Source organism: Mustela nigripes, chromosome 3 (genome assembly GCF_022355385.1).
Source record: "Mustela nigripes isolate SB6536 chromosome 3, MUSNIG.SB6536, whole genome shotgun sequence".
Taxonomy (NCBI): Eukaryota; Metazoa; Chordata; class Mammalia; order Carnivora; family Mustelidae; genus Mustela; species Mustela nigripes.
Genome location: NC_081559.1, coordinates 180,577,680 through 180,593,685, shown reverse-complemented (window position 1 = coordinate 180,593,685; position 16,006 = coordinate 180,577,680). Strand labels below are relative to the sequence as shown.

The window sequence follows — 16,006 nt, the reverse complement described above, 5'->3', positions numbered from 1 at the left end:
CAGGCAAGTCTGGGTAACCTTGGTCTGGCTACTTGATCCCTGAGCCTCAGTTTCCTCATCTGTAAAACAGGGCTATGCAGTACTAAGTCGGTCCACAGAGCTGTTGGGAGGATTAAACAAGGTCACACAGGCATGGCACTTGGCCCAGTGCTTGGGACAAAAAAAGCACACAGATGTTAGCAACCAGTATCATTATCATGATTAATTATAATGTTAATAACAACTGTTATTCCAAAAGGCCTAAGGCTGTCCCACAGCTTGTCATTTCTATGTTCCTCCATCTCAGACTTCCTCATCTCCCCCTTCCAATCCTAGCCAACTCCACAACCTTATTTTCTGATTAATTTTTTCTTTAAAAGATTTTATTTTTTATTTATTTATTTATTTTAAGATTTTATTTTTAAGTAATCTTTACACCCAACATGGTGCTCCAGCCCAGAACCCCGAGATCAAGAGTCCCATATTCTACCAACAGACAGCTAGGCATCCTGGCTTACTATTTCTTCTCTATATACCTGTAAACATAACAAACCTGGATTTAGAGTCAGGGGATCTGACTCCCACTTTTTAAGGAAGAGTAAAAATGGCCTGGGACCTTTAGCAAGTAAGAGTCTTTCTGGGGTCTCATCTCCCTCACATGAAAAATGGAGAGGCTGGACTACAGCAATGTTTCCTAAAGCACATTCCAGAAGCTTCCACCACACTCATGCCCCTACACAGAGCCTCCATGGCCAGAGCAGAGCCATAAGGGACCAACTAGGTCCCTTCCCCCAGGATCCACCTCTGTTAGCTTGTTGTCTAGATCTGGATACTGTCTACACTGCCTGGCGCCTCAGCAGACTGTTCCTGGGTCGACCCAGACCCTCTCATAAAAGGAGATTTTGAACTGGCGTAAATCTCAGCTCTGTAAGGAAGGAGAATGAACTGCCAGCTCCACTGGAAAACTAGGACAGGGTTCTCTTTAGCAAGTCTCCAGGTACTGTTCAGGCAATCACTGGGTATCATGAGCCTTAAAATACGCCCTGCTTGGTACAATGTTTCCTGATTAAGCGGCTGCCAGGCCCAGGGCACTGCAGGCAGGAATGGTGAATTTGAAAACCACACAATTACTAGTAGTTTGGAAAACCCTTTTGAAACACCCTGCCAATCATTTAATTCATTTTCCAAGTCCCTTTTTAATGCAAAATATGCTAATATGTTCTTGGAGTGTCCAGCAGAGAAACCTGCTAAAAAGTGGGGCCTCTCAACTTGGGGGTTAAGCGGGGAGCTGGTGGGAATAGGGCACAAGGAGAATACTGGCTCATTTTCCCTCCAGTGAAGAAAAGCAGGCCGGTGCCACTGGCTTCAAGTGCTTCTTTGTATTCCCTTCAGCTGCAACAAGGTGCGATCCCCCTTGCGGTCACAGATTTGGGGCATAATGGGCTTCTTTTCTGCCCAAAGCCCAATCCCGCCCCTGGTATGTGAGATAGGTCTGTCGTTCGGTTGGTTGTCATCTCCTCCTGGTGAGCAGGGGACAGTGGAGGAGGGAATGAGGAAAGGGTGAGAGAGACGTTCAAGGCTTGGAGGAATACATTAATTTGGGCCTGGGGCCTGCAGGGGAGTGGGGGTTCTCTAGACAAATGTCCTAACCCACCAGGACTCCATTTCTCTCACCTGCACAAACTAGGTTAGAAGCATAAACCGCAGACCAGGGGCCTCCCCTACAGGCTGTAGGTCAGTCTACTTCCTAACCGATGTCATAGTATCTTTGAAGGTGACCGTCCTTGCTTACAGAGTAAGCAGGGACTGCTGGTTACTCCTGCCTCCCAGTGCCGTGCGAGTCCTGACGCGGGGGGCACACAGGAGTATAACACACAGATCCAGTCCTTCATGGCTATTTCTATCCAGCACCATCGGTCTCCCAGCGACAATATGTGGCTGGACTGAGACAAAAGAAATACACATCCAGGCACAAAGAAATTACGTGTGGCAGCCTCCCTTCGCATCAGCGTGGGAGATCTGTAGTGTAATCTACCAATCTCTGGTCCATGGCTTGCAAACGGGTGGCTGAGGCTGAATTCGGCCCTCAGACATGCTTTCTTTGACCTATATGATGCTTTAAGCATTTTGGAAATGTCTTATAAAAATCAAGATTTCCGGGACGCCGGGGTGGCTCAGTTGGTTAAGCAGCTGCCTTCGGCTCAGGTCATGATCCCAGGGTCCTGGGATGGAGCCCCACATCGGGCTCCTTGCTCGGCAGGGAGCCTGCTTCTCCCTCTGCCTCTGCCTGCCTCTCTGTCTGCCTGTGCTCGCGCACTCTCTCTCCCTCTGTCTCTGACAAATAAATAAAATCTTTAAAAAAAAAAATCAAGATTTCCAACTTCCCTGGAAAAAACTAAAAGGGGCTCTCTGGCACCACTGGCCCATACTCCTGCATGGGACCAGGAAGCTGGAGCTCAGTGGCAGGTGTCCCTTTTAGATGGGGCATGGACTCTCTTATTTCATCCAAGTTGCTACTGCTCCCTCTTCATTATCCCTGGCTAGCCTCGCCCATTCCTGCTACCTGCCTGACTTCTGTCTGCGTTTGGGTCTGCATGTCTAACATAGAACAGGCCCCTTACTTTGCCAAAGATGATGTCCGGGTCTCTGCTGGACAGCAGGGTCTGGGCTGCTTTTACCATAGCACACTGTGTGTCTTTAAAGGCAACCAGGGTACACAGTGTGTTCAATACAGGAGGACCATCATAACGGCATGATGGGTGCACAAGCAAATGAATGGATGGATGGATGGATGGATGGATGGTCGGATGGACGGATGGACCAGCCCAAGCCATGGGTGCTGCGGGGTAAGGCAGGGCCATGGGGAGCAGAAGGGCTGGAGGGAGGGGGTCGGAGCGGGGACGGAATAAGAACCATCTGAAGGAGCTCAGAAACAAAGTAGCCAAGAGGGTTCTTGGCTACTTTGCAGAACTCAAACCCCTTTTATTCAGTTTGGTGACTTTTAAAATGTGCTTTTATTGTAAAACGGAACATAGATACAGAAAAGCATGTAACACATAAACATGCAAATTGCTTTCTATTGTTTATGATTTGGGGGGGGAGTCCTGTTTTCTTTCTAAAAGCATCCAAGATGCTTAAAAATCAGGGCTTTCCATGACTTTCCCAATGCACTCACTGCAAAGAACACACCTCCCTTGCTCTTCCAGCCTGACAGGGCATCGCAGAAATACCAGGGGGTAGATAGTTAGGGGAGCCGGTGTTCAAGTCCCAACCTGAACACCTGGGTAAGGCAGTTCACTCTCTCTGCACCTCGGTTGGGGAGACGGGACGGGGTCTCTCTGGTGTGCCAGCATCCAGCGCTCTACGACTCTGCCAGGCTAAGAATACTGTGGCGAGCAGAAGGAATGTACAAGGACATCCGCGAAAAGGAAGGACAGTGTAGCAATCACTTACTGGCTCAGGCCAGAAGCAAAGCCGCTATCTCAGCTACGTTAGAACCAGAAGCCAGGTGGCGGCATCAATCACAGATCCCCCCAGGTAACAGGATGTTGGCGAATAGGGAACCTCGAAGTCATGGGCTCCAAGCCCCTCGCTGACAGCTAAGGATACAACAGTTTGGGTGAAGACTGGGACTTGCCCAGGGTCTCATCCTGCGTACTAAACTGCATCCTAGAAGTGTTTTCTTCAGCCTTTATTCTGAGTATAACCTCTCACCAGGTCTGGAGGCTTGGGGGTATGAATGGGAAGGCTCCTCGGACCGGGACTCTCCCCGCAGAAAAGGGCATAAATGGAAACTTTTGACAGGACTGTATGTGGCAGTCCAATACCCTGAATTAAAGTATTTTTAGTATAAACCTTTGCAAAACTCATAATTCTATAGCAGGGCATTATAGATGCCAAAAGAGTTAACCTGCTGGTTAAAATATTTTACAGATCCATGATTTCTGTAATCAGTTGGCATATTTTTTCATATTTGAATATGCCAGAAGACTTAAAACCTGGTTGTGGAGGGGGTCTCTTGATCTCCTTGAGGACTGATTGCAAAGCAAAATCAAACATCGGAACCTGGGGGGTTTGGAACCACATCGGAACCACCGGGGAGGCCTCATGAGGTCAGTGAAAGCAAGCAGGGGGTTGGTGTAGTAAATGGGGGAGGAGCAGGTGCACCCCACCCGAGCGCCAGGAGGGTGCTAACAGCCAGGTACAGAGCTGACCGCCCTGCCCATGAGGAAGTCACGGCCTCGCCTCACCACCAGACATAGCACAAGCTCTCAAGTGATATGAGAAGCAGTGGCAGAAAGTGCTGGGGCAGGACGCCAGAGTGGCTCAGTCCCCTAAACGTCTGCCTTCAGCTCAGGATCCCAGAGTCTGCAGATTGAGTCCTACATCGGGCTCCCTGCTCGGAGGGGAGTCTGCTTCTCCCTCTGCCTGCCGCTCCCCCTGCTTGTGCTCCTTCTCTTTCTGACAAATAAATTTTTAAGAAGGAGGAAAAAAAAGAAAGAAAGAAAGTGCTGGGACAACAAGGAGGGGAAGAGAATGGAAGTTTGCCCGAGGGTGTCCCAAGAGGAAGATGGTGTGAAGGGAGGCGTGGCAGCAGAATGACCCCCCTCCAAAGATGCCCACGTCCTAATCCCTGGGACCTGTGAATATGTTAACTTACACGGCAAAGGGGACTTTGCAGAAGTGATGAGGTTATGGATGCAATGATGGGGAGATTATTCTGGCTGATCCGGATGGGTCCAATGTCATCACAAAAGTCCTTAGAAGTGAAAGACGGAGGTGGGAGGTCCAGAGCCAGAGTGGTGCGGTTCAAGAGAGACTCAGTGGGCCACGGCTGGCTTTCAAGAGGAAGGAAGGGGCCATAAGGCAAAGAGTACAGGCAGCTTCTAGAAGCTGGAAAACTCAGGGACAAAGATTCTCCCCCAGAAGGAGAGAGCCTCCAGAAGGAACAGTCCCATCAACCCCCCGATGTTAGCCCAGTGAGACCCATTTCAGACGACTGACTTATGTGGTCGTTTTTAACAGCAGCCCTAGAAAATGAACACAGGAGGAAAACTTGAATAAGACACAGGAGCCCATTTGCTTTCTCAAAGCCTCCACTTCACCCTCTAAAAGACAAGAGCACGGCGGGGGTGGGAGGGATGGCTGGCTCAGCTGGTAGAGCCCGTGACTCTTGACCCCAGGGTTGTGAGTTCAAGCCCCATGTTGGGCTTGGAGCTTACTTTAAACAAAAACAGAACGTCTTGGGTGCGGATGCTCTCTGATGTCCCTTCTGGTTCTGACACTTGGCGATTTTACAGAGGAGTAGAGTGGTCACCATACTGTAATGGGTGGCGAGAGGTTGTGAGGGTTGACAGGAAACAGCCTGTCCCGGAGCATGTTTGGTGGAATTTTGGTTCCATGGGCTGTGCATAAGGGTCAGTCGGCAAAGAGGCCATTCGTGCAGCAAATCACTATCCAGCACCGGACCTGGGCCTATGTGGTGAGAGGAACTGGGCATTTAAAGAAAAGGGGAAATGAACATGGAAAAAAATATGGAGTTAAATAAAATTAAACAGGATTCTCTATGGAGGAGTCCTGAGGGTGTGAAAATATTAATGTATTCACGGGCTCACTGTCCGATGACACGTTGCTTAATTGAACCAGGCAGCATTCTGGACACAAAGGATATGGCACCGAATCAAACAGGTAAAGTCCCTCGTGTGTGGAGCCCTGTTAGTGTGGGGAGACAGACAATATGAAACGCAACAGATAAATATAAAATCAGGATATGAAGGGACTGTGAGGAACAGAGCAGGTAAGGGGACAGGTGCTGATGGTGGTGGCGATGGCGGTCTGGGAAGAAATCTGCGGTAGATATGTGAGCCAAGAACTAAGGTGCAGGGTGCATTGGTACGCAGCGTTTCCCAAACCACCATGACCACGGAACCCCTTTGTCACTGAGCATTGTGCAGGACCCCTGCTCCTTGGAACGCACTTTGAGAAATCCTGGCCCAGAGACAGCGGAAGCATGAAGGGAGCATCTGCGGGCTCTCACAGGAGCGAGGTAGCATGTCAGCATGGAGCCTAGGAATCTCACGAATGCAAAGGAAGACATTTTGCACAGAAGTCCCTCCTCCAAATGCATCTCAGAGGGTAGGAGAGGGGGCGCCCGGCGGGCTTCGTTGGTAGAGCACATGACTCTTGATCTCAGGGTCATGGGCCCATGAGTTCAAGCCCCATGTTGGGCATGGAGCCCTCTTTAAAGGAAAAAAAAAAAAAGAAAAGAAAAGTGGGAGTGACTAGGGGGGCTCTGCTTGGCTTCTGGGTTTAAGCCCTGCATTCTCTCTTGGGCTGTCCTGGACTCACCCTGAGTTCTGCGGGATTCACGAAGCTATAGTAAGCCCATGATTACGCTAGATGGCCTGAACACTGCTTTTCCCCCGAGAGCAGAGTATAAGAACAGGAATCCTTTTGCTAGGATGTTATGTTGCAAAGAACATGTATTTATTTTGAAAAGTGTATCTGGGTGACCACAATCAATGTCCACCTTTCCGGGGATCTTTACCCAAGTCCTCTCCCAGTTCTGATAAAGGAATGAATGGTACACCCGAGGCCCAGGGCCCTCAATCAGGGCCTATACTCATGCAAAGTACACAGCCTGAGAAAAAGATGAGTATTTTCTCCCAGAGGCCACAGGGAGTTTCCCAGCGAACGGAGCCCACCGTCCCTGCGATGTCCTTTCCTGTCTCGAGAAAGCTGTCTGGACTTTCTCAGCGCTCACATCAGATGAGGCCCATTACGTATTCCAGCCACAGCCAAGCCTTCCAGCCTGCCCTTCTGCCCGGGCTTCGCAGAAACGCCTCTCTCGGGAGCAGGCTCTGCTCATGAGAAGCTGGGCTCCAGGTCAGCGGGAGACTGCTCCAAGAGCCCGCAGAACCGCCCTCCCCCCACCGAAGGCCAGTGGTAATGCCACTCACCTTCGCCGTGCCCTAGACGAGAGGTCAACACAGACAGATGGGAGGTCTTCCCATGGGAGCGGCCGCCTTCCCCGAGCCTCTGCTGCCCAGGAGCGGTAGGGAGCACCCGACCAGGCACCCATGGGGCTCCTCGCTCCAACGCTCTCCCTGCCCCTCACGGCCTCCTTGTCACCAGTCATTGTTTTCCTCGCAGCTCAGTGTCACTTCCTCTGCAAAGCTGTCTTGACCAGATCAAACACCACCATTTGGGGTTCGGATTTTTTAGTGAGCACCTGCTGTGGCTTCAAGTCCCACATCGGCCACTCATTGTCCCTTGAACAAATTCCCCTCCCTTCCCTGGGGAGGTTACCAAAGGTCTCAGTTGATCTCAGTTACCAAAGGAAGGGCGTTGATAAGATGCTCCCGTTTGTCCCCCTGTCCCAACGCTCTGGGATCTCCCTTCCCAAGAGGAGAATTGCAATCACAGAGCAAGCTAGCCCGGGGCAGAGAGGAGGTCTTGACCTTGGGCTGTGACCTTGGGAAAAACCCCTGCCCTTTCATTTACACAGCACTAAAATGACACAGTGAGCCACAACAGTGGTTTCCAATCTTTTTCAGACCTGACATCCCCTTTCCAAATGATGCAGTCTGATACCTAACACAGGTAACAGCGGACCTACTTTGTCTGAAATGGCGACGAGGGCCCGTCGCCTCCGAGGCACCTCCCCCACTGCGGCTCCTGAAGCACCGTTTTCAAGCCCCTCCCTGAGACCGGCTTTCCAAATCTAACACGAGGCCAAGTTCCAACGTCCACCCACTCGGACCTCATGCCGACCGGTTGCCCAAATCCAGTGAGGTCCACAGATCTCCTGTTGACAAGTGTTCAAAAGATACAAAGGTTTGTCTGTTCCTCTTTAATTTCTCTTCTAATGTTTGATTGCACATGAAGTTCCAGGCACATATGAGACTGCTCATTTGCTACGAAATGAGGATTATGAAGGGAGGAAACCAATCGATAAGCCCACTTCCAAATCTCTGAGATGGACGCCAGGGTGACAAGCTCTGGAACAAAGGACACAAGTGATCGCTGGCTAGCTCTGCCTGCTCTCTTGCACAGAAGGTCCTGACCCCCGTGGAGGGTGTCCCGGCCTGGGGTGTCTGTGTCCCATCGTGCCCAGCAGTGCTCCCCGAGTTCCAGCCATGGAGTTCTGATCATGGAAGGCTGGGCAGTGTATCAGGAGACCTGGCCCCTGGCCCCAGGAGCACCCAGTACAACCAAAGCCAAGGGCACAAATGAGAACTTCAGGTCCCTGGGGTAGCAGGCCTCCCCTGTCCAGAACTCAGAAATTGCTGGAACATCTACTGATCACTCTTCCCCAAGTATAAACGGCTGGGTGGCTTTCCACAGCCAGAGCTGTACACTCCTTTATTTCTTTTTTTTTTTCTAACGCCTTCTAAATTCATAACCCTCCATGTGGTGAGCAAAACAGGCCGACATTTGTGGAGAAGGTGTGCGTGCCCCTGCTCCTTCCATGTCAGGGAGACACAAAACCCACTGAGAAATCATCCGGGAGAAGACACCAAGGATGGGCCTTTGTGGGCAGAAGCCACAACAGCTGACAGGTTTCATATTCTTAGGCAGCTGATTTTTATTATTATTTTTTAAATGCTCTAAGACCATCTCCTTAGAGGTTCCCTTAGCTCCCCCGCCCCCGCCAATATTTATTTGGCTTATAATAATGCATTCGATCAGCAGTCCCTCTCCTCCAAATGTGTCCCACTCCCAGCCCCATGGTCTGGGGACAGCTCTCTCTATCGATTTCAAGGCAGCAGCTCCAACTCCTGGGCTCCCCCCGCCCTCACTCGCTGCCCCCCCGGTCCTGTTTGGTCCTCTCCAACTTAAACTGTGAACCCTCAGTGACAGACGCGGCAAGCTGGAAGGGAAGGGAGGCCGTGCTATTTATAATTCGGCGGAGTTGGCCCTCAGAACACGGCCATTTTTTCCAGGCGGCCTGCCAGAGCCCACATTCCCTAGGCTCCATATATGGGCCGCCCACAGGCCCCTGTGGCCATAGGCTCGCCTCTAAGGGAACGGAGGCCGCCTGGCCAGTCAGGACTCCCCCTCAGTCAGGAGGGAGAGGCCCAGTCTGTTCCTCCAGGGCCTGCACCAGGGGCCACGGACGGCCCTGGCAGCCTGGCCTCCCCGTGCTTCCCCCGCGAGGGGTGGTGAGGGACAGGGGAGAAAGCAATAGGGATCCCCAAGGTCCCAGCCTGACGGAATTGGAGAGCAGCCGGTTTTCCCCCTAGGGCTTGAATAAGAATGGCGAGGAAAAAATGTATTCTTGCTACGAAACATGAGGTCACCCCTTCTTTTTTGCCAAGTGGTTTTCAATTGTTTCCATCGAGATGTGACTGAGGTCCATGGCAGCCCTGCCAGCCCCTGAGGGCTCCGAAAGCTGGATTTATGGACGCCCTTGGATGGGCAGATGGGCGGGGAAGCCCGGGGAGGGTAGGCAAGCCAAGGCAAGGGAGCGGGGCTTTGCCAAGCAGATATTTTCTGCAGGCTCTCAGCTTTGATTAGCATATGTTCAGGACACAGAGAGAGAAAGGTGTCTAGCCTCCCGTGGGCCTGGGGACATAAACACCCCACTACCCTCTGGAAGCCAAGCACTGAAGCAAGAGGAAGGGTCTTACCGGTCGGGTGGTCACCCCAGGCGTTTCTCATCTCTGTCCCTTCTTTGGGGATGTCTGTCAGGCCAGGCTGGGGCCACACTTGGGTGGTGGCCGGGGCGGGGGTGCTGCGGAGCAGGGGGCCTGGAGACCCCCTCCACGTTCACGTGGGAGATTTTACTTCCATTTCTTGGACACTGTTTCCAAAACCTCCTCAGGAATCGGCTGCAGTGGACACAGCTGTGTCAAATCTAGTTCAAGTCCTTTCTCTAAATAGCCTTCCGTGGCCATCTGGATATCTCTTCCTTAGGATGGAGAGCATCTGGTATTATTATGAATTGTTATTTTTAATATTTGTAATAATAGCTGGGCTTTATTGAGGGCCTACTATGCCAACCACGTAACGATTAGCATCTGAGTTAATCCCCATAAGCCCGAGAGATGGGTGATCTTTCGCACAGGGGGAGAGTGGGGCGCAGAGAGGTTAGGCAGCGTGTCCATGCAGACAGGCCGGGTAAGGAGCAGACCCCGAGTCTGCCCGACTCCTCACCTCCCGCCTCTCTGCTACACGTACCGGCTCCTACGTCATCTTTTTTACTCTCTATCCTTGCAGGTGGAGGCCATGTCCTAAGGTATTGCCGCTTCTCTTCTCCCCCAAACATCTAGAACAAACTGGACTCGTGGAAAATCTTCACTCATGAGACGGTTCTTCGGCCAAGGGCACCGCTCACCTGCAAGCTCTTTTCAGCCTTGGGTGGATCCCGGATTCCCTTTGGACTCTGTGGCCTCTGCAGCCCTCCCTGTAGGGCCAGGATCCCCTTATCTGTGGAGGCCCCAGCTGTCCCTACCGTCACTTGCTTGCCTGTGACAAATATGGGGCTGGCACTTTAGCAGAGAAAGGCAGCAGCAGGAGTTGATCAATTCCTAAGCAACAAAGATCCTGTTTTCATGCAAACGTCCTCGGCATTAAAACAAAAACAAATTCTTCCCAGGGCGAGTCCTGGATGCCAAGTCTCGAAGCAAGACACATTTTTAAGCAGGGTTTCGCGCCTGCGTGAGAGACTAACAGGGGACGGGAGGAGAGCTGTGTGCCAACTGCCAAGTGTAACGAGGCAATGCAGGACCTTAACGTGGAATGGCAACCAGTGCCTTGAGTTCTGAACAGGTAGGGACCACTGAGGGCTTCCTGGAGGAGGGAGCTATTCTGACTAGACGCAGGGGTCTCCTAACAGATGGTGTTGGCCTGATTCTGCAGGACCTGGGTGCCTACCAACACCAGCCCTGCTAGAACATTGCCAGGGTCACTGAGCTTGCCCTACAGTTGAGGAAACATCCAGAGGGCATCTGGCCTCCAGCTGGCTCCAGCAGTTTTGTCCTTTAGCATCATGAGGGTTCAAAGGAAACACATCAGTTAACAGATTAAGGGCAGGCCACATGATTCATTTTTGGCAAATAACCAGCCATACCAGGATTGCAGCATTTGAGGGCTGAGATCCCGGGGTACCACCCCCTTTACTGCTGAGGCCTGGCCCAGGGCTCATGGTCTAGCCAAGACTCCAAGATCCAACCTCTTTTCTCCTGCTCCCTGAAACCTTCTATGCAGCCTTCTAATTTCATACCGAGGAGGTGTTCCCTGGCTTTAGCATGTGTCCAGAAGCACCCAGTGGGCTCAGGACCAGGAGACACAGAGAATGTAGCCCTGGGATACAGCCTTCTCAAGCTCGCCTGAGCACGGATCCAGGGTAAGAGGAGCTCCTTCTGGAGGCATTTCTCTTCCCAGCACCCACCACGGCAGCGGGGACCGAGCAGGTGAAAGTCTGGTGCTGGGCACAGTAAGTGGGCAAGTCTGGCAGGAGAAAAGGGCCCATAAAGGAGCTTGTGACAAGAATCAGCTAAATAGAGTGGAAAGAACACGGGCTTTGTGTACAAAAGATGTGGGCTGGCATCCAACACTGTCACTGTGTCAGGGACTGGGAGTGCTCCCCAGTATCCATGTTCTTCTTTTCCTGCCAGACTTGCGGCTGGACTCCATTTCCCAGGCATCCCTGCAGTAAGGCGTGGTCATGTGACCACATGCTGGCCAATGGACTGCCAACAGAAGTGCCCTGGGCCAATTCCAGGTCTGGCCCCAGAAAACATCCCAGAAAAACCTCCCACTTGTGGTTCTTTCTCTACCAACTGAATGGGGAGCACTTCTAGGAGTGCAAGGAGACAGAGCCACGGAGGGAAGGAGCCTGGGTCCCTGAATCACTGTGTGGAAGGCGGTCTGCCAAACAGACACACTGTATTGTGTTCTCAGGAAATGAACCCTCAAGTGTTAAGCTATTAAAATTTGGGAATTGTGGGCACCTGGGTAGCTCAGTGGGTTAAGCTGCTGCCTTTGGCTCAGGTCATAATCTCAGGGTCCTGGGATTGAGTCCCGAATCAGGCTCTCTGCTCAGCAGGGAGACTGCTTCCTCCTCTCTCTCTCTCTCTGCCAGCCTCTCTGCCTACTTGTGATCTCTCTCTGTCAAATAAATAAATAAAATCTTTAAAAAGAAATAAAATAAAAAAATAAAAATAAAATTTGGGTATTGTTATAGCTATTAGCCCAACCTGACTAATACAGCCTCTTGCTGGCCATGTGACTATGGGTAAATTTCTTAATCTCCTGCAGCTTCAATTTCCTCATCTGTAAAGTGAGAATTTTAAAAAAGCCTTCCTGAGAATGCCAGAACTAACATTTATAAAGATCCTACAACTAAAGGTGCATATATCTTTTGTGAGCCCTAGACATTTTTGCCTTTGTGGGTACCCTCCAGCATTAAAAAAAGCAAAAACAAAACAAAACAAGAAAAACCCACCAAAAAGAAAACACACACACACACAAAAAAGCCCCAAATAAAATACAGAAAAAATTAGGTTTTACTATTGCATTGGTTTAAAGAAGCATATAATCTAGGCCAGATAAATCACTATGCTTATGATTGTTTATTATTATTTTTTAAAGATTTTATTTTTATTTGACAGACAGAGATCACAATTAGGCAGAGAGGCAGGCAGAGAGAGAGGGAGAAGCAGGCTCCCCACTGAGCAGAGAGCCCGACGAGGGGCTCCATCCCAGGACCCTGGGATCATGACCTGAGCCGAAGGCAGAGGCTTTAACCCACTGAGCCACCCAGGCACCCCTGCTTATTATTTTTATATTTGATTTTATATTCATTATTTTAAAAAAGATTTTATTTAATTGACAGAGAGAAACACAGTGAGAGAGGCAACACAGGCAGGGGCAGTGGGACAGCCCGATGTGGGGCTTGATCCCAGGACGCTGGGATCATGACTCCAGCCAAAGGCAGACGCTTAACGACTGAGCCACCCAGGCACCCCTATATTCATTCTCATTATACTCACTTTTTTTTCTTTTGATTTTAAGGGAAATTAAAATCAAACATTTCCTAGGGCCCTAAAAGTATTGTGAGCTCTAGGCACTCTGTACCTGTGTACCTACCAGAGAAGCCAACCCTGTTTACTATCATGCCGGGCCCATGATGCAAGCAATAAATCAAAACTACTATGGATTAAAAAAATATAATAATAATAGGAAGATGGAAGCATGAAATAGCAACAAAAGGTTATGAAGCCCCTTTCACAGACTTCATTTCCTTCAACCCTCACAGCCATTGTATGAGATGGTTTTTCACTTGTATTTTCCAATGAAAAAGGTTAGGCTCGAGGAGATGGAGGGCTGTGCTCCAGACGGGTAAGAACTTTGTGCAGGATGCCTTCTATCAGGCACAACGCTAGACACCTGTCTTACTTTATCACTTTTAATTTTCTCAACACTATGATGAGATAGGGCTTCTTTTTTTATCCCCATTGTATGACTGAAAAAAAAAAGATATTGATGTAAGGACAAGTGGCTGAGCCGAGAACTGAAACCATTTCTAGTGCCAAATTCAATGCTCACTCTACCACCTCGCCTTTCTATCTATCAATAGCTCCGTCATGAGAATTGATAAATGGTAGTGTGTGTGGAGGGTGTCAGACGCCCCAACACCTTCTTTCACAGAGCAGAGAAGAACCTGTTCAGGGCTTAAATCCAAACACCGCACGCCAGATTAGACTGTGCCTTCTCATTCTCCACCCAAATGTACTCCTTAGAAGGTCTAATTATAGTGACTTCTATTTTCTTGTAAATAATCACATCTGTCATAACTGATTTCACTGATCCAAGGCTCCAAGTTGGCAGTCTTGGAGGCCTGAGCCAATGTGTCAATTATGCCAAGGAGTCTGTAAGCAAAAGTTGCGTGCAATGGAAAAGAGAGGAAAAAAAAAAAACAAAAAACAAAAAAACGCGAGTCACAGGCATATAGATGCTGGGGACCAATATGTGCTTTTTCACAACAGTAATATCAACACAAACTCCTCAACGTGGCCAATGGGTGTTAATCCATCGGCAACTTAATTTGGTACAACAGACCCAGCAAGCCAGATCCTGGGGGAAAAACACCCATCTTTTTTAGTGGAAACCTGGTCCTAGAAACCGGTGTCTCCAACAGCTTTTGAGTTTAAGGTAAATACCCAGGAATTTGCCACGGCTTCTTTATGCTTGTTTTCAGCGGAAAAAAGATGGGTTGAAGGGCTTACATCTAGAATAATAATAATATAATATAATAAATAAAATAATAAATAATAGAATAAATAGGATAATAATAATAAAAGCATGGTTGAAGGGCTCACATCTAGAATACAGAGGTATCCCCTTTGTGAAAGTGTGTGTGAGGCCACTTGGCATTCTGGAATGACCTATGTTAGTACCTGGTTTCGCTAATGGAAAGAAATCCATTTTTTTTTTTATGGAAAAAAAGGCAAAAATCAAAGATGGCATTCAGTGCTGGTTTTGCCACGGTGGTCAGAGAGGCAGCCCGAGGAGGGAGAGGGGCCGCACCCAGCTCCTTCCCCGGGAACCTACACTAGGTCCCTGATGCCACCAGAGCTCTGACGTGTGTCTGCGAGCATCTGTGCTCTCGGCTTTGTGCATCTGTGAGCAAGATGTGTCCTAAGGTACCTGAAAAGTCTGAGAGAGGTGGTTTTGGGGGTCTGGGAGTGCTAAAATATTTCCCATAGAAGTTAACGGTAATCACGTCTTTGCTTTACCCATTTCAGCTTACTCAGGAAAGGTCATAAGAACGCCCTGCTCCAAGATAGCAGGGGTGAAACCCGCAGTCTTAGTGGCTACAAATACAGTCAATCAACTGAGTATGGCCGCTCCGCCAGCATACAGTGGCAGCTAGAGCTTTGGGTATGGACTTGGACATGGACTTGGGGACAAGTCTTTCTCCACTCACCACTGGTGTGACTAAACAAATCATGTAACCTTCCCCCCTTCATCTCAGCTTCCTCATCTATAAAATGGTGACAGCCCAGAACCCTCGTAGGACTGGTTGACGCAATGACTGAGTGTGACAGCCTGCTGGAAAGTGTCAGCACCACAGAGATGCGTGTCATCATTACTATGATGTGATCAGCATATACTGAGACCAGTTTTCCACCCACGGGGATGGCTTCTTTCTCTCCTAACAGAACTCCAAGCACAGGCAATCGTGCTTTCCGTCACAGAGGGGATGAGAGATTGGAGCTACTTGGGACTTCTTTCATAGGCGGGTGAATTATTTCGGAGCCAGTTAATTCTCACGTGTCTGAGGGGGAAGCTTCGAGAAAGGAGCATCTTTCAGGTAAGAATGTGGGAAAGTGGAAGGTGGTTCTCAACCACTCCCCAGCTGCTCACGGGAAATGGACACAGGCTTTTGGCGACCCATATCCTGCAGCTGGTGAAACCTCCTTTGGGTCTGGTCCATCTGGGTGAACAGAGCGGCTAAAAGCACAGACTCTGAAGCCGGACTGCCTGAACTCTGAGTCTAGCTCAGCTCTTCACTTGGCGCTGTGACCGTGAGCAGTTTATCTTTCTGTGCCTCAGTTCCTCAACTGTAACACGAGGGTAAGAACAGTACTTTTCCCTCAGGGTGATCATGAGTAATAAATGAATGAATACATAGCAGAAGTTCACAATGGGACTGTACATAGGAAGCAATCAGCACATACCAGAATTTACTAGAATGGCTACAGTGGTCATATTACAGCCAATGGACTTTGACTCATCTGGTGTTTATTCTCTCTCTCTCTCTCTCTCTCTCTCTTTTAAAGATGTACTTATTTATTTGAGGTGGGGAGGGACATAGGGAGAGGGAGAGAGAGAATCTCAAGCAGACCCCCCACTGAGCGTGGAGCCTCCGACTTCGCTATCCTGAGATCATGACCAGCTGAAATCAAGAGTCAGATGCTTACGCAGCTGAGCCACTCAGGTGCCCCTCGTCCAGTCTTTACTAACATGCGTGCTTCCCAGCTTTCTCATGCCAAACCCCTCAACAGAAAGAAGATTC

General features: G+C 49.7%; 1 protein-coding gene across 2 annotated transcripts in view; it reads right to left on the bottom strand.

The window, feature by feature from the left end:
* The window catches only part of ZHX2 (zinc fingers and homeoboxes 2), a 154,121-nt gene that overhangs the window by 110,195 nt on the left and 27,920 nt on the right, over nucleotides 1-16,006 (bottom strand). Inside the window, exon 1 of one of the 2 annotated variants that reach the window (XM_059395098.1) lies at nucleotides 9,612-10,431. The exons of the other annotated variant lie outside the window; for it this stretch is intronic. The gene's annotated coding sequence lies outside the window, so the exon portion shown is untranslated. Of the gene's footprint in view, nucleotides 1-9,611; nucleotides 10,432-16,006 lie in introns of those variants that run through there. 2 annotated transcript variants of the gene reach the window in all.